Genomic DNA, 26,765 nt, shown 5'->3' on the forward strand with positions numbered 1-26,765 from the left:
TTGCAAATCTCGTCGCACGCAGTGAGTACACAAGCTACGTATGCTGCCACAGTGGCTAATTTAAGCACGGCCAGGAAACGACATTCAAACAGGCAGGCACGCCTGCGTTTCTACGACTACTCACCGTCACCACCCCCAAACGCTGACATCCCGTCACTCACTCAGCTATAGCTTCATATCTGCATACGTGATAATGGTGCGAACGTAATGCTGACCTGCGCATGCACACTGCAGTGCATACGCAAGCGCGGTACGTACCATCTGCCAATCTGCAAACGGTGTTGCAATTGCCCTTCAACATAAAAATTAGAGATGTGCTGTTCGGTTCTCCAGAAATCCGAATCCACCCGCATTTCGTGAATCCTAGTAAATCCAAAGTGACGGTTCTAATCTCCTGAGGAGATCCGGGCAAATCCGGGCCGCGGTTCTGATCTTTTTGCGGTTTGGAATTCGGATTTTAAATCACAAATTTCGGCTTTTGGATTGCATAAATTACATGATTTTGGCTGTTTTTAAAACTTTTTATCTATTTTTTATTTCAAAAATCCAGATCCAAAACCAAAACACTTGAGGGTGGTTTGCAAAACCAAATCCAGATCCAAAACATTGGAGATACAGATCCAAAACACGGGGGTCGGCGCACATCCCTAATAAAAATACCAGGGTCATAGCTAGGGTAGTTGATGCCGATGCCATCGCACATGGCACCACAGGGCAGGGAGCGCTGTTTGGGCCTGTCAAATTTCTGTTTATTATCATTCTTGCTTGTAGCTTCCTCTTATTTCATCCCCAGCATCTCCTGGCCTCTCCTATCTCTTCCCGGTCCCTTCCCCATGAGGCCATGGCCCTTTTTTGGGTGCATTATGTCCCTTTGAAAAATGAGGGGGGCACCAATGCTCTTTCTGGCACAGGGCACCAAAATGTCTAGTTACGGCTCTGAAAAATACACTTATCCCGTCTGTAACTGATTTAGTCACATAATTAACATCTCATATCATCGCTCTGTGATTAAGTAATTGACTTCAGTGTGTGATACATAAGTAGCTCTTGGCGAGTATTTTCTCACATTCTCAATGACAATGTCATCATTCCTCTGCTGTGAAATAAGACCTCTCTAATTTAAACAAATCACACATCCTACACTTAGCGGTGCCTGGAAATCATCTGGCTTTCAAGACTAACAATTAGTGCACAAACAAGAAGAAGTAGGTCAGGAACAACAGGGGCAGATGCATAATCTCAAGGGGGAGTCGGAGTCGGGGGTACAATGCTGCATTTCACAACAAGGCAACCAAGAACTTGCAGCTATTGGCCTGCAAAAGACACTTTTTTGTAACCATGTATTGATCCTTCCCCAAATCATGTCTGGCGCCTCTTGAATAACTTGTTAACTAAGGTGAAACCATTTTAATTTAAAGTTATAATATATTTTGATTACTAGATAGAAGTGGGCTGCATGTTGGACATGACACTGTCCAAAATATGTTGTATGTTTTGTGAAAGATTTAGTGAAGGTCACATCTTGGAAACAGTTGTTTGAAAACATTTAAAGATACACGACCAATTAAACCATTGTAACTGGGAGAATCGTTACATAGATGCATTAATAGAGCTAGTAGGTATCCTGAAACCTTGCCAGTTTATCAAGTACTTAAAAAGGTTTATAAGCTTGTAAAATGTCAATTTATAGAGATAATGGCTTGATGAAACATATCATGCCGCAATGATTAGAAATCTGCACAAACAGATGTCATTTTCAGTATATGAAACACATTGGGCAACGGCACTCGAAGACTTTAAAGCTTTATAATGACCGTGCGTCACATACAATGGAACCAACATTTCGAGGTTCACATGCCCTTATGTCAAGGTAAGTGTGCCCTGTGCATCCAGCTACAAATACCGCGGAGGGCACCGAAGCAACCTATTTTGCTTTTAAGCAGAGAGATGGTCTTCAAGGAAGTCGTAGTCATTGTAACCTAGGTAGCCATGAAGTAACATCTAAGCAGATCTGTATGCTAGCCTACCTACTTCCTCATTTGTACCTACTGATTGATCGTATGTAAAATACTTGAATTTCTTAAAGATACCTGGAGTATAATATTTCATTTTGGTTAAATAAGAACCCTAAAACATAACCCCACCTCTTCTCACTTTCGTGTAAACCTCCTGAACTCCTCAACCCATTTTGTGCTAACTCATTTTTAGCCTCACTCAATTATTTGACAGAGTGAAATTGACTCTCCAGAAGTTATGACAGACCCCACCCACACTCCACAGAATAAGGGTGATTTCCCTCACACCATGCCGCCCCCCAGCATTTCTCATATAATGATCGGCACTATAGTACTTATGAGCAGGGCCAGATTAACGGGGGGGGGGGGGACACAGGCGATCGTCCCTGGGCCCCCACACCTGAAGGGGTTAAAGTAAACCCGGAGGAGACAGAACCAGTTCCGCCTCCTCCGGCTGACCTAACCCATTCTTGCCAACATTCAGCTCCCTCCTTCCGGGAGGGGGCTGAATGTCAGCTTACAGCGGGGGACGTGGCCGCACGATAATGCTGTTGCAGGGGCGTGGCTAGTGCGGGCCGGGGCATGACCGCGACATCGCGTTATCACGGCTCCGCCCCCTCATCACAATGCCAGAGTAAACGGTGTAGAGCGGGGGGCGGGGCCACAATAGCGCGATTCAAGCCCTATTAACTCTGCAGGGGGGGTAGGGAGGGATGGCGGCTTGTGGGAGGCTTGCCTGTCTTCCCTGGGGGCCGGGAGCGGCACCCGATAATCGGGAGGCTCCTGGCCAAATCGGGAGGGTAAGCAAGCCTGACCTAACCCCGGCGCCGCAGGGAGGCACCATTTGCCAGACGCCCGCTGAGATTGTAACCAGTGGGTGCCCGGCTCCCTCCCCGCAGCGGCAGCCGGAGACTGGAGGGCTCCGGCTCATGCAGTGCATTATGAGAGAGACGTCATGACATCTCTCCCAGTGGCGTAAATATAAATTTTGCTCCCCCCTGCCAAAAATTTTTCTGACACCCCCCCAATGGCATTTTGGTAAAATAATTACAGGGCCATCTATACGCAATTTGGCTCCCAATGCAAGAGTTAAAAATGTGCCCCACCCCCCTAGACAGTTTGCAGTATTTTTCCTCCTTGCCCCTTACACATTATACCACACACCGTAATGCCCCTTACACATTATTCTACACACCATAATGCCCATTACACATTATGCCGCACACTGTAATGCCTATTACCAAAGTGCCACTTACAGATTTGCCCCATGACACTATTTTATACCCCACAGTAAGGCTTCTAATTACTTTTAAATTACCTGCTCATTGTCAGGGGTCTTATACAGTGCCCCCAGTAGTGGCCCCCCTATGCAGTGCTCCTTATATAGTGCCCCAGGTAGTGGTTCCCCTATGCAGTGCCCTTTATATAATTCTCCCAGTAGTAGTCCCACCAGTGCAGTGACCCCAGTAGTAGTCCCACCAGTGCAGTACCCACAGTAGTACCCACCCAGCAATGCCCCAAGTAGTAGTCCCCTCCCCCTCGGCAATGCCCACAGTAGTAGTCCCCCCCCAGCAATGCCCCCAGGAGCAGTCCCCCCCAGCAGTGCACCCAGTAGTAGTCCCCCCAGCAGTATGCCTAGTAGCAGTCCCACCCAGCAGTGCACCCAGCAGTAGTCCCACACAGCAGTGCTCCCAGTAGTCACCCCCAGCAGTGCCCCCCAGTAGTAATCCCACCCAGCAGTACCAGTAGTAGTAACCCCCCCAGCAATGCCCCCCAGTAGTCCCCCCCAGCAGTACCAGTAGTAGTAACCCTCCCAGCAATGCTCCCCAGTAGTAGTAACCCCCCCAGCAATGCCCCAGTAGTCCCCCCCCAGCAGTACCAGTAGTAGTAACCCCCCCAGCAATGCCCCCAGTAGTCCCCCCCAGCAGTACCAGTAGTAGTAACCCCCCCAGCAATGGCCCCCAGTAGTCCCCCCAGCAGTACCAGTAGTAGTAACCCCCCCCAGCAATGCCCCCAGTAGTCCCCCCCAGCAGTACCAATAGTAGTAACCCCCCCAGCAATGCCCCCCAGTAGTAGTAATCCCCCTCCCCCCGGCCAGACAGACACACACACAAAAAAAAAAGACCTCCACTTACCTTGATCCCGGCTCCGGCATCAGCTCCTCTGTCTGGCGTCCTCCCGAGCCGGCCCACTCTGCATGATGGGAGAGCTCTGCCATCAGCCATTGCGGGAGCCAGAAGATGCCCAGCTCCGGCAGTGGGCGCAGCAGCCGATGAGAGTCTGTTTGACTCTCATCGGCTGCTAAAACAAACACACAGCAGCCGGCGCCTGCGGCTGTGTTTGTTATGCTAATAGTGTAGTGCGGACGGCACTTATGTACTGTCTGCACTACCGCCCTGCCTGGGTGAATAACATATGCTAGAGGTCCAGTAGGACCTCTAGCATCTGTCTCCTCCAAGGCGGCGGCCATTTTTGGAGGGCCTTTTTCTGCAGATTTCATGCGGACGGCTAGTCCGCATGGAATCTGCAGCCACAGTGCCCCACAAGCCCCCAAGCCACCGCGGGGTCTGTTATGCCACTGGTCTCACATGGTGCAGAGGAGCAGCTGAGTGGCCTGGACGTGGAAGGCAGCGGGAGCGGGGCTTAAGGTAAGTAATAGCTCTTTTTTTTTTTTTTCTTTGTACTATTGTACTGGGGGCATTACTCAGGGGGGAGCATTACTACTGGGGACAATACTCAGGGGGGCATTACTACTGGGGGCATTCCTCGGTGGGGGGAGCATTACTTTGGGGGGGCATTACTACTAAGGGGCATTAATACTAGGGGCATTACTCGGGGGCATTACTATTGGGGGCACCACTTCTGGGGGTGATTACTATTGGGGGATCTACTACTTGAAGTGAGGCATTACTACTGGGGCACTACTACAGAGGGAGCATTACTATTAGGGGCACTAATAACGGGGGCATTACTACTTGGGGCATTTATACAGAGGGTACTACTACAGGGCGCATGACTACTGGGGCCACTACCACAGGGGGCATGACTACTGGGAGCATTACTACTGGGGGCACAACTACGGGGGTATTACTACTGAGGGCATTTAGACAGGGGGCATTACTATTGGGCACACACAGGGAGCATGACTAATGGGGGGCATTACTATTGGGGACACAACTACAGTGGTATTACTACTGGGTGTATTTATACAGGGGGCATTACTATTGGGGACACTACCACATGGGGCATTACTACTTGGGGCATGACTACTGGGGGGCACTACTAATGGGAGAATTGCATAGGGGGCACCACTCCTGGGGGCACTACTACTGGGTGCACTGCATAAAGGGCACCACTACTGTGGGCACTGACACTACTGAGGTCCCCATTGCGCATACCCGCAGTTTGTCACATTTAATAAGGGCCCCCACACATTTGTTGCCCATGGGTCCCCACAGACCTTAATCTGACCCTGCTTATGAGGTGCAACAGTGGACAAGTGGCTCCGAAGGACCAGCAGCAAGGTGTTGCTGCAACAGAATGGGTTACACCTCCTCTCACAGTGAGTCAGGGCCATGTTTTGTGTGGTGTGCAGTTTCGTCTCACTGAATAAGGCTACGATCATCATTGTCTTTTAGCCTAATGGGGGCAGGGAATACAGGATGGGGATTGTCCCCTCATATGGGTGGCTATAGACCTCAAAGGTTCTAAGAGACATCACACAGGGTGAATGGGATGGTAGAATGAATAAGTACACAGTACTTAAACTGAATGTATTTTACTGGACAAAGAGAACAATCATAAAAGAGTCTTTATAAGTTGACCCTAGCCCACACAGAAAATGATTTCAGTAATAAAAGGACAAAATGATTACTGCCTTTTTCTGTGTCAGATAGAGCCATTAGAACTTTAAAACTCTGCATGTTAACATTGGATTAGTGACACATTCAAACACCCAACTGTCCCATTTCTTTAATTATAGCATTTTATATGAATGCTCCTGACAGTACTGTCCAGAGAGTACTGTCCCCCAGCCCGACATAAGCTACACACGGTACAAATGTGCAGTGAAAAATTATGGAGTCTCATGAGTATCATGTTGGCAGTGAAAGGGTTAATATAAAACCGTGGTTGTTGTGTTTTCCTCACCTCTGTCACCTACACACAGCAGTGGCAGCCATTTTGTGGGCTAAGGGCCTGATTCAGACCCGCTCGCGAGCGCATAGCGCTAGCATGCGGGTTGATTGTCGGCCAGTGCGTGTTGATCGACAGCTCGCCCCGTTGTGTAGGCGGGGAGCGGGGCTGGCTGTACAAACGGAGGTGTTCCCGAAGGAACGCCTGCCGTTTCTGGGCGGCCCTACTGACATCACGAGTTATGTTAGTAGTGAACTTCCTGCTCTATTAGAGCTGGAAGTCCACTTGGCATTGCGAGTGCAGAGACCCTACCACAAGGGTCTCCTCGCAATGCCGATGGTCGCGATAAACGTGACCATCGCCAGGCCGCTCGCACAATGCAGTGCCCCTTATATAGTGCCCCCAGTAGTAGCCCCCTCATGCAGTGCCCCCTATGCAGTGCCTCTTATATAGTGCCCCCAGTAGTAGCCCCCTCATGCAGTGCCCCCAATAGTGGTACCCCTTATGCAGTGCCCTTTAAACAGTGGCCCCAGTTGTAGTTCCCCCCCCCTATGCAGTACCCCCAGTATTGCCCTTTATATAGTGCCCCCAGTAGTGGCCCCCCTTGTAGTGGCCCTAGTAGTAGTAGTCCCTCCTTGTAGTAGTGCCCCCATTGTTGTGCCCCCAGTGGAGGTTCCCCCCCTATGCAGTGCCCCCCAGTAGTAGCCCCCCCTTGTAGTGCCCCCAGTAGTAGTCCCCCCTTGTAGTGCCCCCAGTAGTAATCCCCCCCTTGTAGTGCCCCCAGTAGTAACCCCCCCTTGTAGTGCCCCCAATAGTAACCCCCCCCTTGTAGTGCCCCAGCAGTAACCCCCCTTGTAGTGCCCCCAGTAGTAGCCCCCCTTGTAGTGCCCCCAGTAGTAGCCCCCCGCCCCAGTAGAGACACACGTAATAATAATTAAAAAAAAAACACTTACCTGAAACGCCACTCCTGCCGCCGCTATCAGCTCCTTCCCTCCGTCCTCCCGGGCTGGGCCGCTTTGCATTATGGGCCATTACCCACTGCGGGAGCCGGAAGATGGCTCCAGCAGTGGGCGCAGCAGCCGATGAGAGTCTGACAGACTCTCATTGGCTGTTAATCAAAACACACACACAGCTGTCGTCGCCTGTGTGTTTGGCACTGTGTAGTGCTGACTGAAATCCGTCCAGTCAGCGCTACACACATGGTGCCGCTGTGTTACAGAGACACAGACTGCCCGCGGCCGCATGGTACGCAGCTGAGGTGCCCTCCACTATGTGGTGCCCCACTCAGCTGCGTACCATGCGTAATTAATGGTAGAACCGGCCCTGACAGCACTAGGTGACAGGGAGAGGGTGACGACAGGGAGAGGGTGACAGCATTAGGTGACAGGGAGAGGGTGACAGCATTAGGTGACAGGGAGAGGGTGACAGCATTAGGTGACAGGGAGAGGGTGACAGCATTAGGTGACAGGGAGAGGGTGACGACAGGGAGAGGGTGACAGCATTAGGTGACAAGGAGAGGGTGACAGCATTAGGTGACAGGGAGAGGGTGACAGCATTAGGTGACAGCATTAGGTGACAGGGAGAGGGTGACAGGGTGACAGCCATTGCATGACAAATAGAAAGTAATTAAATTAAATTGACTTACCTGGGGCCAGAACTGCAGCGCGTGGATAGCTCTTCCCCTTCCTAACCCTGGAGTACTCACTAAACGCCGGGGACGGAGATCGTGACGTCAGATGCGTCCATGCAGTAGCAAGAGAGAATAGGAAGCTGGGGATGGAGGGGAGGAGCTAAGGAGAGGGGAGAGCGAGGCCCCTCCTACCCCTCCAGCCGAGCAAAGACTCCTGTAAGCTGAGTCACTCTGGAGGGGAGGCGCTGAGGGGAGGAGAAGAGAGTGGCCACTCCTCTGCCTCCGGCCATCCCTGGCCTGTCATTAATGAACTTGTGGGCCAGTGTGAATTACAATGAGTCACACTGACTCCTCTTATGCCACTGCGCAGCCAGTCACAGCAGTTCAGGCAGCGGCTGTGGCTAGCTGCACAGCGGCATAAAAGGAGTCAGTGTGACTCATTGTAATTAATTTCCGGCATCTTTGGGGGACAGTGACGGGACTCTGCCTCCCTTATAACTTAGCGCCGTATGCGACTGCGTACCTGGCGTAACGGGCCGGCCGGCCCTGCTAATAACTAACCTCACACAAACAGCTCACACACCCTCTGCACTACTATCACTGCACTAATAACTAAACCCCACACAAACATCTATCACACACTCTCTGCACTACTATCACTGCACTAATAACTAACCTCACACAAACATCTATCACACACTCTCTGCACTACTATCACTGCACTAATAACTAACCTCACACAAACAGCTATCACATACACTCTTGCACTACTATCACTGCACTAATAACTAGGGGTGAGCGGGTTCGGATCTCTGAAATCCGAACCCCCCCGAGCCCCCCCGATCCGAGGCCGATCCGAGTCAGGCTCGACTTTTCCCGCCTGACTCGGATCTGAAATCGAGGCAAAACGTCATCATCCCGCCTTCCGGGTCTCGCGGGCTTTTGATCCTATATAAGGTACCCGCGTCGGCGCCATTTTCTCACTCGGCTGTGGACAGTGAAGAGGGAGGGTGGGAGTTAGGGCTGGCTGGGCTGTGTAGTGTAGTGTAGTGTAGTGCAGAGTAGTGTTGCGCTGTGCTGCTGTTGTCCACTACTTCAAAGTCCATAGGGGCTGGCTGTGTTGTGCTGTGCTGCTGTTGTCCATAGGGACTGTGTCCACTACTTCAAAGTCCATAGGGGCTGGCTGTGTTGTGCTGTGCTGCTGTTGTCCATAGGAGCTGTGTCCACTACTTCAGTCCATAGGGGCTGGCTGGACTGTGATGTGCAGTCAGTTGTCCATAGGGGCTGTGTCCACTCCAAAGTCCTGTGCAGTGTCCCAGTCCTAAAGGGGTGCTGTAGTGTTGTCCAGGCAGTGCTCTGTCCATCAGGGGTGCTCCCCCCAAGTGCTAATAAAATATATATTTTTTCTGTGTTTGTGAATTGTGTGCGCAGTAGCCGCACGTGCATCAACAAAGTAGTGCCAAGCGTGCACCTGTGTCATAAGTAAAGGGCCGGCTGGCTTGACCGTTAAAGGGTGCTGTAACCCCCAAAGTACACTCCAAACCAAATAAAAAAATATTTTCTGTGTTTGTGAATTGTGTGCGCAGTAGCCGCACGTGCATCAACAAAGTAGTGCCAAGCGTGCGCCTGTGTCATAAGGAAAGGGCCGGCTGGCTTGACCGTTAAAGGGTGCTGTAACCCCCGAAAGTACACTCCAAACCAAATAAAAAAATATTTTGTGTTTGTGAATTGTGTGCGCAATAGTCACACGTGCATCAACAAAGTAGTGCCAAGCGTGTGCCTGTGTCATAAGTAAAGGGCCGGCTGGCTTGACCGTTAAAGGGTGCTGTAACCCCCAAAGTACACTAAAAACCAAATAAAAAAATATTTTCTGTGTTTGTGAATTGTGTGCGCAGTAGCCGCACGTGCATCAACAAAGTAGTGCCAAGCATGCGCCTGTGTCATAAGTAAAGGGCCGGCTGGCTTGACCGTTAAAGGGTGCTGTAACCCCCAAAGTACACTCCAAACCAAATAAAAAAATATTTTCTGTGTTTGTGAATTGTGTGCGCAGTAGCCGCACGTGCATCAACAAAGTAGTGCCAAGCGTGCGCCTGTGTCATAAGTAAAGGGCCGGCTGGCTTGACCGTTAAAGGGTGCTGTAACCCCCAAAGTACACTCCCAACCAAATAAAAAAATATTTTCTGTGTTTGTGAATTGTGTGCGCAGTAGCCGCACGTGCATCAACAAAGTAGTGCCAAGCGTGCGCCTGTGTCATAAGTAAAGGGCCGGCTGGCTTGACCGTTATAGGGTGCTGTAACCCCCAAAGTACACTCCAAACCAAATAAAAAAATATTTTCTGTGTTTGTGAATTGTGTGCACTGTGGCTGCACGTGCATCAACAAAGGAGCAGTGCCAAGCGTGCGCCTGTGTCCCATAAGTAAAGAGCCGGCTGGCTCATTTCTTAAAGGGTGGTGTAACCCACAAAGTGCACTACTCTCCAGCAAAAATAAAAAAATATTTTCTGTGTTTGTGTGCGCCTTAGCCGCACGTATTTATCAATATAACATAAATGGAGGACCAAACTTTCTCCGATAAAAATAAAATAGGGAAAGATCAAGAACCACTTCCTCCTAGTGCTGTTGCTGCTGCTGGGAGTTGTTCATCATCCCAGAGAGGAAGTAGGAACACCACTACTTTTACTAAACAATTGACCCTCCAACAGTCCCTAGCGATGAGGATGAAGTACGACAGCAGTCATCCTGAAGCAAAACGTATAACTGAGGCCTTGACTGCTATGTTGGTGTTAGACGTGCGTCCGGTATCCGCCATTAGTGCAGTGGGATTTAGACAATTGATGGAGGTAGTGTGTCCCCGGTTCCAAATCCCATCTAGATTCCACCTGCATCCTCAAAGCAGCAGAGACAAGCGTGTGTCTGTCTGTTAAAGGGTGGTGTAACCCTCAAAGTGCGCTCCACAAACAATAAAAAAATTCTTCTTTTTTTTTCTCTTTGTGAAATGTGTGGGCTGTAGCCGCACCTGCATCCTCAAAGCAACAGCGACAAGCGTGTGTCTGTCTGTTAAAGGGTGGTGTAACCCTCAAAGTGCTCCAAAAAATAAAAAACTATTTTTTTTATGTGTTTCTGACTTGTGTGCGATGTAGCCGCACGTGCATCAACACAGTAGCAGCGCCAAGCGTGCGCCTATGTCATAAGTCAAGGGCCGGTTTGGACATCTGGTCCGGACAGAAGGACGTGCCAACAATTTCTGACAAGTCTACTGTCACTGCATATGATACTGTCCTCAAAGCAGCAGCGACAAGCGTGCGTCTGTCTGTTAAAGGGTGGTGTAACTCTCAAAGTGCGCTCCACAAACAATAAAAATATTCTTCTTTTTTTTCTGTCTTTGTGAAATGTGTGGGCTGTAGCCGCACCTGCATCCTTAAAGCAGCAGCGACAAGCATGCGTCTGTCTGTTAAAGGGTGGTGACACCCTCAAAGTGTGCTCCACAAACAATAAAAATATTCTTCTTTTTTTTCTGTTTTTGTGAAATGTGTGGGTTGTAGCCGCACCCGCATCCTTAAAGCAGCAGCGACAAGCGTGCGTCTGTCTGTTAAAGGGTGGTGTAACCCTCAAAGTGCGCTCCACAAACAATAACAAAAATTCTTCTTTTTTTTTCTGTCTTTGTGAATTGTGTGGACTGTAGCTGCACTTGCATCCTTAAAGCAGCAGCGACAAGTGTGCGTCTGTCTGTTAAAGGGTGGTGTAACCCTCAAAGTGCGCTCCACAAACAATAAAAAAATTCTTATTTTTTTTCTGTCTTTGTGAATTGTGTGGGCTGTAGCCGCACCTGCATCCTTAAAGCAGCAGCGACAAGCGTGCATCTGTCTGTTAAAGGATTACATTGGTGACAGCATCCAAGTAGGCATGTCAGACAGTCCGTACCTGTACTGGCAGGAAAAAGAAGCAATTTGGAGGTCCCTGTACAAACTGGCTCTATTTTACCTGAGTTGCCCCCCCTCCAGTGTTTACTCCGAAAGAGTGTTTAGTGCAGCCGGGAACCTTGTCAGCGAAAGGCGTAGGAGGTTGCTTCCACAAAATGTGCAGAAGATGATGTTCATAAAATGAATTATCAACTCTTCCAGGGAGACCAGCCTCCAGAACGTACAGAGGGACCTGTGGTTGTGGATTCCAGCGGGGACGAATTAATACTCTGTGAGGATGAGGATGTACACAACACTGAAGAGGGTGAGGAATCGGTGGATGAGGAGGATGAGGATGACATCTTGCCTCCGTAGAGCCAGTTTGTGCAGGGACAGATTAATTGCCAACTTGTTTTGTGGGGGCCCAAACGAACCAATCATTTCAGCCACAGTCGTGTGGCAGACCCTGGCGCTGAAATGATTGGTTTGTTAAAGTGTGCATATACAACATAAGGGTGGGTGGGAGGACAATTCCATCTTGCACCTCTTTTTTTTCTTAGAATTATGTACTGTTTGGGGCCTAGTTTTTCAAACTGCCATCCTGTCTGCCACTGCAGTGTCACTCCTAGATAGACCACGTGTTTGTGCCGCCCACTCGTATCTCTTAGCATAGTCATCCAGCTACCTCGGTGCAACCTTTTGGATATAAAAACACTATTGTGAGGTGTGAGGTGTTCAGAATAGACTGGAAATGAGTGGAAATTAAGGTTATTGAGGTTAATAATAGCATAGGAGCAGAAAAACACACAAATTCTGTGATTTTAGCTGTTTTTATGCTTTTTTAAAAAGAATACAGATCCAAAACACAAAACCCAGAACCCAAAACACGGAAGGGTGGTTTTGGCAAAACCAATCCAGATCCAAAACATTAAGAAAGATCCAGATCCAAAACCAAAACACAAAACACGAAAAGTGGCCGGTGCACACCCCTACTAATAACTAACCTCACACAAACAGCTATCACATACACTCTCTGCACTAATATCACTGCACTAATAACTAACCTCATACAAACAGCTATCACACACCCTCTTGCACTACTATCACTGCACTAATAACTAACCTCACACAAACAGCTATCACATACACTCTGCACTAATATCACTGCACTAATAACTAACCTCATACAAACAGCTATCACATACACTGCACTAATATCACTGCACTAATAACTAACCTCATACAAACAGCTATCACACACCCTCTTGCACTACTATCACTGCACTAATAACTAACCTCACACAAACAGCTATCACATACACTCTCTGCACTAATATCACTGCACTAATAACTAACCTCATACAAACATCTATCACACACTCTGTGCACTAATATCACTGCACTAATAACTAACCCCACACAAACAGCTATCACACACTCTCTGTACTAATATCACTGCACTAATAACTAACCTCACACAAACAGCTATCACACACCCCCTTGCACTACTATCACTACACTAATAACTAACCTCACACAAACAGCTATCATATACACTCTCTGCACTAATATCACTGCACTAATAACTATCACACACTGTAAGAACCTGAACTGTATCCCTGTTTAAAGATAAACTACACTTGACAAGGTTCCGTTGTGGTCGCTGGAGTATCCTTCCGGGCTGCTGGCACGTATAGCATGGAGTATACAGAGAGTTAAAGTGATCCTCTATTCCTTGGGTGTCGTCTGCTTGCTGGGGTCTGTGATTACTTGGTTTTCTAAACCTGATTCTGACTGGGTCACATGCTTTAACGCTTCCAATGGATTTCATGCATCTGGTATAAAAGTCTGTTACTAACTGAGCATTGTTGTCTGTGCAACGTTACCTTCAGGTTCTTCCTTGGACTCCTGCCAGATCCTCGCTGTACTTGATATATGCTGTGGACTCTCTTTGCCCAGTTCTGCTACAGATGCTTGACAGCACTACAGATCCCAGCGCTGCTACTGATCTCTCTGCTGCAATACTAAACCTAACTCTGCTGGTAGTCTCCGCTGTACTACTAGCCTAGCTTTGCTGCCGTTTCATGGTCTCTTCATGTTTAACCTTCAACTAACAGTTATCAACTGCTTCATAAAAGTTTCTTCACTCCAGATCTCTGCCTCATCTGAGGGCTCAACCCTGCACCTCTTCACTCCGGACCGCTGCCTCATGTCAGGGCTTAACCCTGCACCTCTTCACACCGGACCTCTGTCACGTCTTGGGGCTCAACCCCATACCAAATCTTTACTGCACTTCAGGGCTCAACCCTGCACCTCTTCACATTGGACCTCCGTCACGTCGGAATGGGTATGATATACCGCCGGCCGCATCGGCAGCCCGACAGGAGCAGAGTGCGATGCAGCGGAAGCCCGACAGCGCTGGAAATCCCGTTCGTGGATAGGTAAGTATCCACTAACCTAACCCCCCTAACCCTAACCCTCCTTAGGGGTGCCTAACCCTAACTTCCCCCCCAAGTGCCTAACCCTAATCCCCCCTCTAAGTGCCTAACCCTAACCACCCCCTTCACCGCTACCTAAACCTAAGTCCCCCGGGGGGGTGCCTAACCCTAACCCTCCCTCCCCCTAGCCTAACCCTCCCGGGGGGTGGCTAACCCTAAGTCCCCCCCGGGAGCCCTAAACCTAACCCTCCCCCCCGCGGCTGTCCGCTCGCGGCGCCCGGCATCACTACGATCGTGATGCCGGGCGCCGGTCTACCGGCATCGGGGAAATGTGGGCGTCTACATCTAGACGCCCGGCATTTCACCCTTGCCAGGATAAGACAGTCGGGAAGCCGGCTGCCGGTATATAGGCAGTCGGCTTCCCGATTGCTTCCCGTCACATCTTGGGGCTCAACCCCATACCGGATCTTCAGTGCACTTCAGGGCTCAACCCTGTACCTTTCCACAATGGACCTCTGGCACGTTTTGGGGCTCAACCCCAGCACCTCCTCATACCGGATCTCCTTTGCATCTTGGGGCTCAACTCCATACCGGATTTCTGTCATGTCCCGGGGCTCAACCCTGCACCACTCCATACCGGATTTTCAGTTACGTCTCGGGGCTCAACCCCGCACCACTTCATACCGGATCTTTGTCACATCTTGGGGCTCAGCCCCATAGCAGATCTTCGTCACCTCACGGAGTTCAACTCTGCACCTGTTAGTTTGTATGATATGAACTTTGTGTTATATGAACTTTAGTTCTTGCGTGGCTATCCTGACACCTGCTTGTTGTGATAATCTGAACTTTGCTTTATGGAGACTTTATGCTTAAGTATCTAGAACTTTTCAGCACAGTCTTGTCTTTGAATAAATCTTGTTTACTATTTAATGAGAAGGTCATTCCTTAAACCCCCTCAGTTTGTACCACCTGTTAAGCCTGTTTTTCCTCAGGAGTCTCAAGAGTCTGTAGCTGTGACAGTTTGCACAGACCATAAAATGAACTTGGATCTGGAACAGGCTTCTAGGGTACAGATGCTTCAGGGTTTGACCGCTCGTCTTGAGGTACAGGAAAATACTCAAACTCAAGTTTTGCAATGTTTACAGGATCTTTCTACTCATTTGGGTAAACTTCAAATTGCTGATACAAATGCATCTGTGGTTACCCCTTGGGCTTCCGCCTCCCATCTACGACTTTCCACTTCAACTCATTTTCGATGGTAATCCCAAAGCCTGCAGAGGATTTCTAAATCAATGTGAAATCCATTGTGAGTTATTGCCACAAAACTTTTCTACACCTCATACTAAGGTGGCTTATATTATTTCATTGCTGTTTGGTACTGCTCTTGAATGGGTCTCCCCATTGTAGGAGAGGGATGATGCCTTATTGTCTGATTATCAAGCCTTTATTTGTGCCTTTAAAAGGATATTTGATGAACCCGGAAGATCGGTGGCCGCATCTGTGGATATCCTGTGGGTTAAACAAGGGACGTCTCCAGTTGGTCAGTATGTGGTTCGCTTTCAGACTATAGCTGCAGAACTTAAGTGGAATAATGAGGCATTAAGAGCTGCGTATTGGAATGGTCTTTCTGAGAGACTAAAAGATGAATTGGTAACTCGGGATCTTCCTGAGAAACTTGATGAGTTGATTTCTCTATTAAAATTGACTTGCGGATGCGTGAACGAGCAAAGAGGTCATAGTGATCCCTCTAAGACTGCTCTTCCACAGGTTCACTCATCTTATGGTATAACTGTGAACTTATGCAAAATAATAAGTCCAGGTTATCTGAGGTAGAGAAACAACGTAGAAGACATTCTAATTTGTGTTTGTACTGTGTGTCTCCTCAGCACTTTCTGATTAAATGTCCAGTAAGGTCAGGAAACGGTCACACCTAGTTGATGGAGGGGAAGTCAAACTAGGGGTGCTCGCTAAAATTCCCTCCAAACAAGATTGTTTAATACCTGTTATTTTAGGTGGTCTGTTCGGCGTGTCAAGTGTTTTCTGCTTTAATAGATTCTGGAGCGGCTGGTAATTTTATTTTGTCATCTTTAGTTCAACAATTGCAGATTCCTGTTACCAAGCTGCCTCATCCTCTATACCTCTCTGCAGTGAATGGGAATAAGATTACTAATGGAAGTGTGACACATCAAGCTAAGGACCTCATTCAGAGGCGCTTGCAAAATCCGAGCGCTCGCTCTGAATGAGGGCAGCCGCATCTATTTTTTGACCCGGCCTCCTGGCCACTCGCTAGGCTGTGGGTGACCACCCACACCTTTAGTGAGCGGCCAGGTCGGGGCTTGCAACGAGACCCTTGTGGTAGGGTCTCATCTACCGCAAGCCCCAGTGAGCTTTCGGCTCTATTAGAGCCTGAAGCTCACCACTGACATCCGTCGGGAATGCCTCCATTTGGCCAGCCAGCCCCCCGCCCTGCATATGAAACAGTGCGAGCTGCTGATCACCATCGACAGCCTCCCCTTTTGTAGTGAGCCACGGAGCGAGAGAATTTCTCTCTCGCTCCGGGGCTTGCGCACGCGCAGTGCGGCCGCTGCGCGTGTGCAGGGCCTCAACATCGATCCACTTGCGAGCGCATAGGAGCTTGCAAGCGGGTCTGAATGAGAACCTAAGTTGTTAAATTTGAGGATTGGAGTTCTTCATGAGGAAACCTTAGAGTTTTTGGTACTCCCTGCTTCTGCGTATGATGTAGTCCTTGGGTTACCATGGTTAACTCTTCATAACCCGCATATTGATTGGACTGGTTCTCAAACTCTTTCCTGGGGTCCAAAATGTAATTTGAATTGTTTGACTCCTGTTGTCCGACTAGCTGAAGTTAAAATTGATATTCCACCTTATCTTGCACAGCCCTATCACGAGTTTGCGGATGTTTTTTCTGAGCAGGCTGCAGATGTACTCCCGCCTCATCGTCCCTGGGATTTCCTGTAGAATTGATTCCGGGAAAACACCACCCAGAGGCCGAGTATATCCTCTCTCCGTTCCGGAGGCTCAAGCCATGACGGAATATGTCCAAGAGAATCTACGTAAGGGGTTTATTAGGTCCTCTTCATCTCCTACTGGAGCAGGGTTCTTTTTCATAAAAAAAAAGATGGAGGACTCAGTCCTTGTATTGACTTTCAAGGTCTAAATGAGATTACGGTATAGAACAAATATCCTTTACCCCTTATAACCGAGCTTTTTGATAGGGTCAAGGGATCACGACTGTTTACCAAGCTTGACTTAAGGGGGGCCTATAATTTGATCAGGATAAAAGAAGGAGATGAGTAGAAAACTGCGTTTAATATGCGAGATGGCCATTATGAGAACCTTGTCATGCCTTTCGGCTTATGCAATGCCCCTGCAGTTTTCCAGGAGTTTGTGAACGAGATTTTCCAAGATATACTTTACCAGTTTGTTATTGTTTATCTTGATGACATTTAAATTTTTTCAAGGAGTCTCTCTGAACATCGCATTCATGTTAAGGAAGTGCTAAGTAGTCTCCGGGCCAATAAACTTTATGGTAAGCTCTACAAATGTGTTTTTGAGGTCCCAGTCATACTCTTTTTGGGGTATATTATCTCTGGTACTGAACTTCAGATGGACCCTGAGAAACTTAAACCCATACAAGACTGGGTTTTGCCCACTTCCTTAAAGTCTATTCAGAGATTCTTAGGTTTTGCTAACTATTATAGGAAGTTTATTAGAGCATTTTCTACGATTGTGGCCCCAATTACAGCCATGACTAAAAAAGGGGCTAATCCTGCAGTGTGGTCCCCAGAGGCTCTTGCTGCCTTTCAGACTCTTAAAGATGCATTTTCAGCGGCTCCAATCTTGGTTCAGCCGGATGTTGAGAAACCATTTATCTTGGAGGTGGATGCATCGGCTTATGAAGTAGGAGCTATATTGTCCCAAGTGGCTGTTGATGGGAAAACAGTAGCCTGTGGGTTTTTTTCACGGAAATGTTCTAGTGCAGAGAGTAATTATTCATTGGGGATCAGGAGCTTTTAGCCATTAAATTGGCTTTAGAAGAATGGAGATATTTGCTGGAAGGTGCAAAACATCCACTCACCATTTTTACGGATCATAAAAATCTGTTATACTTAAAATCAACACATTGTTTAAACCCACGACAAGCTCGTTGGGCACTTTTTTTCTCTTGTTTTGATTTTGTTCACAGGTACCGCCCTGGCTCGCTGAATAAGAAGGCTGATGCGCTTTCTCGCTCGATGTTGGAGGAGAAAGAACAAATTGAAGATCAAAGGTATCCTATAATAAATCGTCTGGCTTTTTCTTCAACTTCCATTTCTCCGGATCCACCTCCCGGGAGGACATTGGTGGCGCCTGAGTTACGAGGTAAACTTCTCTCTTGGGCTCATAATTCATGGTTCTCAGGTCACCCCAGGGTCCATAAAATGTACACTTTCCTTCAACGGTCATATTGGTGGCCTTCTATTAAAAAAGATATTCAAGAGTTTATACATTCTTGCTCCAAGTGTGTACAACATAAATCTCCTCATCATGCTCCAGTGGGTCCTCTCCATCCATTACCCAGTCCCACTCAACCATGGACCCATCTCTCTATGAATTTTATTACTGACCTCCCTGAGTCCATGGGATGTACAGTTATCTGGGTAGTGGTGGATCGGTTTACCAAAATGGCCAATTTTTGTCCTTTAGCACGAATTCCTTCAGCCACTAAGTTGGCACAAATCTTTATCAAAGAAATATTCTGTCTTCACGGACTTCCCTCTGAAATATTTCTGACCGAGGTGTTGAGTTTGTCGCTCATTTTTGGAGGGCTCTGTGTTCATCGTTACAAATTAAACTTCAATTTTCTTCTGCATATCATCCTCAGTGAAAGGGTGAACCAGGATTTGGAAACTTTCTTGAGGATGTACCTTTCTTCATCTCAAGATGACTGGATAGATCTTCTACCCTGGGCAGAGTTTGCTCATAATTTTCATTATTCTTCTGCTATAGGTATAAGTCCATTCTATGCCAACTACGGTCTGCACCCTCGGATTGCTGAACTTCGATCTGTACCCACTGTGGATGTTCCAGCAGCCAAAGCTACTCTCCAGCACTTTTCTGAAATTTGGAAACAGGTACATAAATCACTTAAAAAGGCATCTCATAGATACAAAATTTTTGCTGACAGATGACTTTCAGCCATTCCTAAGTATTCTGTTGGTGATCGTGTCTGGTTATCTATCAGAAATTTATGACTTAAAGTACCAACCATGAAGTTTGCTCCTCGGTACATTGGACCTTTCTGTATCGAGAAAATGATCAATCCAGTGGCATGTAAGTTACAGTTACCACCTACCATGTGTATGCCTAATTCCTTTCATGTTTCTCTTGCTTAGACCATTGATCCTTAATCGATTTCATGACAACTTGCCTAAAATACCTCCTGTATCAACTGCTCAAGGAGTGGAATTTGAAATTGATAAGATTCTGGATTCACGTAAGCATCAAAATCAATTGCAATACTTGGTAGACTGGAAAGGTTATGGTCCAGAGCAGAGGTCATGGATAAAAGCTTCTAATGTCCATGCTCCTAGACTGCTATATAATTTTCATTCTAAATTTCCTCTTAAGCCTGGTGGGTTTTCGGAGACCACCCAAAAACGGGGGGGGTACTGTCAGAACCCGAACTGTATCCCTGTTTAAAGATAAACTACACTTGCCAAGGTTCCATTGTGGTCGCTGGAGTATCCTTCCGGGCTGCTGGCACGTATAGCATGGAGTATACAGAGAGTTAAAGTGGTGATCCTCTATTCCTTGGGATCGTCTGGTTGCTGGGGTCTGTGATTACTTGGTTTTCTAAACCTGGTTCTGTCTGGGTCACATGCTTTAACACTTCCAATGGATTTCATGCATCTGGTATAAAAGTCTGTTACTAACTGAGCATTGTTGTCTGTGCAACGTTACCTTCAGGTTCTTCCTTGGACTCCTGCCAGATCCTCGTTGTACTTGATATATGCTGTGGACTCTCTTTGCCCGGTTCTGCTACAGATGCTTGATGGCACTACAGATCCCAGCGCTGCTACTGAACTCTCCGCTGCAATTCTAAACCTAACTCTGCTGGTAGTCTCTGCTGTACTACTAGCCTAGCTTTGCTGCCATTTCATGGTCTCTTCATGTTTACCTTCAACTAACAGTTGTCAACTGCATCATAAAAGTTTCTTCACTCCGGACCTCTGCTTCATCTGAGGGCTCAACCCTGCACCTCTTCACTCCGGACCTCTGCCTCATCTCAGGGCTCAACCCTGCACCTCTTCACACCGGACCTCCATCACGTCTTGGAACTCAACCCCATAACAGATCTTCACTGCACTTCAGGGCTCAACCCTGCACCTTTCCACCTCAGACCGCCGTCACATTTTGGGGCTCAACCCCAGCACCTCCTCATACCGGATCTCCTTTGCACCTTAGGGCTCAACTCCATACGAGATTTCAGTCATGTCCCGGGGCTCAACCCCGCACCGCTCCATACTGGATTTTCAGTTACGTCTCGGGGCTCAACCCCGCACCACTTCATACCGGATCTTTGTCACATCTTGGGGTTCAGCCCCATACCAGATCTTCATCACCTCACGGAGTTCAACTCTGCACCTGTTAGTTTGTATGATATGAACTTTGTGTTATATGAACTTTAGTTCTTGCGTGGCTTTTAACATTGTGTGCCGGTGCTATTTAATGAGAAGGTAATTCCTTAAACCCCCTCCGTTTGTACCACCTGTTAAGCCTATTTCTCCTCAGGAGTCTCAAGAGTCTGTAGCCGTGACACACACCCTCTGTTCTAATGTCACTGCATTAATAACTAACCTCATACAAACAGCTATAACACACTCTCTGTACTAACATCACTGCACTAATAACTAAACCCTACACAAACAGCTATCACACACTCTCTGTATTAATATCTCTGAACTAATAACTAAACCCCACACAAACAGCTATCACATACACTCTGCACTAATACCACTGCACTAATAACTAACCCCACACAGCAACTATCACACACTCTCTGTACTAATATCACTGCACTAATAACTAACCTCACACAAACATCTATCACACACTCTCTGTTCTAATATCACTGCACTAATAACTAACCTCACACAAACAGCTATCACGAGAAGCAGTCGGGAAGCCAATGGACGGAATCCCGACCGTCGGCTTCCCGACTGTCTAATCCTGGCAAGGGGTTAAATGATAGGTGTCAAAATCCCGACACCTGTCATTTTACCTATGCCTTCAATCGGTAAGCTGGGTGCCGGGCGTGGAAAGCCGTGGCGGGGGGGTTAGGTGTAAGGTTCCTGGGGGGGACTTAGGATTAGGCGGCGAGGAAGGGGGGTTAGGTGTAGGCACTTAGAGGGGGGATTAGGGTTAGGCACTTGGGGGGGGTAGGCTAGGGTTAGGCACCCCTAAGGGAGGGTTAGGGTTAGGGGGTAGAATAGGTTAGGAAATAGTTACCTTGAGATGATCGGGATTTTTACTGCTGCCGAGATGCCGCTTTTGGTCAGTCATACAGAGGCCCTGATTCAGGGCCGGACGCTCTGACAGAGCGCTCACTCTGAATCAGGGCCGTCCCTGCTCCTTTTTGGAGCGGCCTCCTGGCCGCTCGCATAGCTGTGGGTGACCACCCACAGCTATAGCGAGCGGGCAAAATGATGGTCGCGATGGTCAAGACCATCGAGACCATCGGGCTTGCGACGAGACCCTGCGGTAGGGTCTCGCTGCCGCAAGCCCAGTAGTGCTTTTGGCTCTATCAGAGCCAAAAGCACTCTCACTGACATCACTAGTGATGTCAGTGGGGCCGGACCCAGACGGGGAACGCCTCCGTCTGGGCAGCCACGCCCCCGGCACGCCCACCAAAGGGGGCGTGCTGTCAATCACCATCGACAGTACGCCCCCTTTGGTTCGAGACCCTTAACGACGGCTTGGTCTAGCACATGCGCACGTCGTGCGCACTTGGGCACCATCGACCCACTTGCGAGCGTTCAGCGCTCGCGAGTGGGTCTGAATCAGGCCCTAAATCCGCTGTCACACATCAATGCAAGATATAAAACAGTTCAAAGCGCTCTTTTTTGGTACAGTCTACCGGATGATTAGTCCCAAGATAATACAATTAGAAATAGTCACTTTTCTGAAGATATTATGTCCTTCACATGGAATCCGAAAAACGTTCCTGTTGAAATATTAAATCCCTTAAGGTGAAATGACCTGGTTCCTCCAATCACATGGATTAAGTTCAACAATAGACGGAGGAGGATCTGGCGAAGTGTTTGATGGTTCCTGACTGCCACTGTCTCCGTGTCCTTGTTAGGGATTCAGGTTTGTGTCTCCTCTCCTCTTCCATTGATTGCAGACAGATGCTGGTCCCCTATGTATCATTCCCGTCCTCTGATAATGGGGACACAGGTCCGTGGCTGGTTTCTGTGTCGGTCTCCCCAGGTTCTCCTCAGGGTGAGTAGCTTGCATGCATTAATTGCCATAGATGACGACATCCTTTATCCTTTATGCTGTATCCTTACTGTTATTAATTTCATAAAAGTTCATAGTGATATAGTATAGATATCTCCATACAGAAAATATCATACTATAAATGACTTTGCAATCTGTATTAGAAAGAAGGAATAGTCCTGGATAGACAAAGTGAAAGATTCTAATCCCATAGTTAAGATAAACAGCCTATCAGGAGTGAGGATGGGGTACTTAAATGGACTCAAGCGGGTAGTAGGCATGGTCATAGGTGGTTGCTCATCAGTGATTAGCATCGATGGTACAAAAACCATCTAAGGTAAATCAATCTTTTTCACCCCCTCGATGGTCACCTCTGCTGCGGGCATGGCAGGCCACAGGCTAATCAAAAATGGGGGCCGGGCTAAACTTCGTCCTGTCACTAAAAAGAGAGAAAATAAACAGTTCTCACACATCCATCATTGACGGGAAACCATTAGTTCTCTGCCATCGATGGCAATACTAATTAACATCGACCGGAAACCATCAATGTTTTGTAAACACCGATGGTCACCCCAAGCGGGCAGTCGGGTTGATGGTTGCAGGTGAAAGCAGCTGCAGGTGAAGCATACATTGGCGTCTCTGAAAAACTATGTGTATTTAAAAATGTCATATTAATCACTATGTAAAAGATCTTACACAAATAGCGATTGGGGGAAACAATCTCCAGCAAAGTGGAGATCAGAAAAAACAGGTGAGGTCTGAGCAGGGTTACTAACTAGGAGATACAGCAGTAAAAGCTTCAGTTGGAAGCCGAACGCTGCAGAAACACGCCGACTGCAATCAGCAGCACCCATAACTAGAGATGAGCGGGTTCGGATCTCAGAGATCCGAACCCACCAGAGTTTTGAGATCCGGGGCGAGAACCGAACATGCGTTCATTTGCTCTGCCGGCCCCGGATCTCAAACCGAGGCAATTTCATCTCTATGTATAAGGGACCACGCGGCGGCCACCATTTCCCTCCGGCTGTGGAGACTGAACATGAAGGGTGGGTAGTGTAGGGCTGGGAGGTACTTACCTGTGCTGGTGCTGTGCTGTCTGCTGTGTCCTGGACTGGTGCACTGCTGATCCATCTGGTGCTGTCACTGCTATGCTGTCTGCTGTGTCCATCTGGGTTGGTGCTGTTGCTGATCCATCTGGGCTACTGCTGTGCTGTCTGCTGCATCCATCTGGGCTGGTGCTGATCCATCTGGGCTGGTGCTGATCCATCTGGGCTGGTGCTGTGCTGTCTGCTGCGTCCATCTGGGCTGGTGCTGTTGCTGATCCATTTGGGTTGGTGCTGTGCTGTCTGTTGTGTCCATCTGGGCTGGTGCTGATCCATCTGGGTTGGGGCTGTGCTGTCTGTTGTGTCCATCTGGGCTGGTGCTGTTGCTGATCCATCTGAGCTGGTGCTGTGCTGTCTGCTGCGTCCATCTGGGCCCAAGTTCTGGACCCAAAAAAAAAAAAATATTGTCTTTTTATTTTTTTCTGTGTGTGCGTGTTAGGCTTAGCCGCACAAGATACAGCAAGTCAGCAATGCAACCTAGTGCTGCCCGACTCCAGTCGTCATCAATCTGTGCTCTGGGCCCAAGTTGTGGACTGGCAAAAAAAAATAAAACATAGTGGGCCTGATTCAGAGCCGGACGCAAGTGGCCGTTCGCTCATCCGCCGTACGAGCAGAAATAATTAAATTTAAGCGCTCGCTCGTAAGTTCGCTCGTTGCTAATTTACCGCCCCATAGTCTCCCAACCCCTCCTCTAGCTAGCGAACGTTCTAAATAGCGACCGTCCGTCTCCTCTTTCGTTGCAGGGAATGCTCGTACAATTCAATTCCGGAAGTGGCCCTGTCAGTTTTCGATTGCCTGCTATTTTATTCTTCAAGCATACTTTCATCGTTTCATGGCAATCAATATATTAATTACCTTAATTGCTATTCACATGTTTTCAATCTTTTTTTTTTTTTCATTGTCAATAAAACTTTATTCTTGTCAGTGTGAGTCATTTGTACCGCAGAATACGTACGGTTTCACCAAAGTTTTTTTTTTCTAACTTAAATGTTTTTAGGAATGATACTATTGTTTCCCTTTGTTTTTTATAGGCATATTTTAGTACTTTAATTTGTTTATTTAAATTAGCTTACGCATGTCACTGCATCAAGCCTATCATAATTCACATTATATTTGTGGGGGTGTAGGTCACATGACTCATACAATAACCAATACAAGGCGTTCTGCTATTTTTCAAAGTACATTAGCCAATCAATTTTTTTCAGGGTCCTTTATTAAAACAGTTTTTTGGTGAAAAAATCATTGCCATCATGAGAGCCGCAGCATTTACACGAAGCGAACTCCTGGTCCTCACAGATGTGATGGACCGGAGAATCACTAATCATCTGGCCCCCATCACAAACCTCCGCAAGCGGCTCGCCTATGCAGACATGCGGCGGCTGCGTAATATGGGCTTCCACCGCAATATCGGGCAGCTTGAAAGGCGGTGGTCGGATCTCCACCGCAGGTCCCCCCGCCTTTTGGCGAATTTGCGTCAGCAAATAGCTGAAAGTAAGTGTATTTTTTTTTTTTTTTAAATGCAAACATACCTGCGTGTGCATGTTTTCCATCTAGCCCTGTTTTTTTATTTTGGACATACCTGCGTGTGCATGTTTTCCATCTAGCCCTGTCTGCTTATTTTCTATATACCTGCGTGTGCATGTTTTCCATCTAGCCCTGTTTGTTTATTTCGGACATACCTGCGTGTGCATGTTTTCCTTTTTTTTGGCAAATTTTTGGTGGTGTAAATTTTTATCTAAACCCTCCCCCCCCAAAAAAAACTAAAAAAATGTTATCCATCATTTAGGGGCTGAGCGCAGACTCCGTCGTCTCATGCGAGCAAGACGTCGGCCTCGTCCCCTATCCCCCACTCCCACCAAACCTCCTCTCCCCAACCTTCCCCAAATTCCCCCTCCAGCCCAGACCGGCCAGTCCCTGAGGTCCCTCCCTCTCTGAATATTCCCATCCCTCCAAATTCACCCTCCCCTCCCCCCCCTCTCTTTTCATCACCCTCCCCTCCACCCACCCCTCACTTTTCCTCCCCCTCCACCCCTAGTGAAATATCCCCTCCTCCATTGGACCAGCACTGGCCCACCTCAGAGGAGGACGATGTCGGGACTCCTGGACCAGGCATCAATCTGACCGATATGTTTCCTTTTTAAACTATGCTTGCTTTTTTTTATTTTTGTTTTTGGGTGATGTTATCCTTTTGCCTGTGCATTTCCAATTTGTAAAGTATTTCGAATGTTTTGGAGATATATCTTTGAAAAACAATGTCTAGGATGCTTTCCCCTTACACATATCACACATGTCCAAACACTCATACTTGTGTCTTTCTAGTTTAAGGTAACAACAAATGTAGTTTTTTTGGTTGTCTTTTTATGTGTAATTTTTCTAGTTTGTATTTATACAATCTTTGTGTTTTCCATTACTTTTTTTCAATTCAAAACTTTTTTTTTTTTTAAAGTATAGTCTGAATTTTAAGCTGTTTGGTAACATATAAATTAAGGTGTCAGTTTAGTAATCCGCACTTTTTTTTAACCCACAGAGGACCAGAGGCGTTTGCAAGCAATGCAGGAAGGCTTGCACACATTGAGCTGCCATGTCGTCGGGATGCTTGTGGTCCTGGATCACATGTTGGTGGTCCTGCGGCACTAATTTTTGTGTTAGTTCCCCCCTCAAAAAGTTGTTTAAAATAAAATATATTTTGAGTTATTAGAGTCTCATTCCTTGTCTGTAAATATTAGATTGTTTAACCTTACATAAGTAGACTATTGGAGCTTGAGTTTTTAAGTAATGTAAATTAGATTGTAGAAAGCTCAAGTAAGTATGTAAGCTGGCACATTAAACACCTAACAATACCAATAGGTTTGTAGAATTACCAGGTTTTTTGTTTTTTTTTGGGGTGGGTAATGTAAATATTAAAGCAAACCTGCTTAGGCCTAGATTATAAAACATACTGATTCACCATAATCCCTTTGGGGTTTGTTTTTAGCCACAAAGCATTGTCAAATACTTTACAATTTAACACATTACAGGATTAGCCATTAAGAAAATTTTCCTTTT

Source organism: Taudactylus pleione, unplaced genomic scaffold (assembly GCF_031769625.1).
Source record: "Taudactylus pleione unplaced genomic scaffold, aTauple2 ptg000478l, whole genome shotgun sequence".
Taxonomy (NCBI): Eukaryota; Metazoa; Chordata; class Amphibia; order Anura; family Myobatrachidae; genus Taudactylus; species Taudactylus pleione.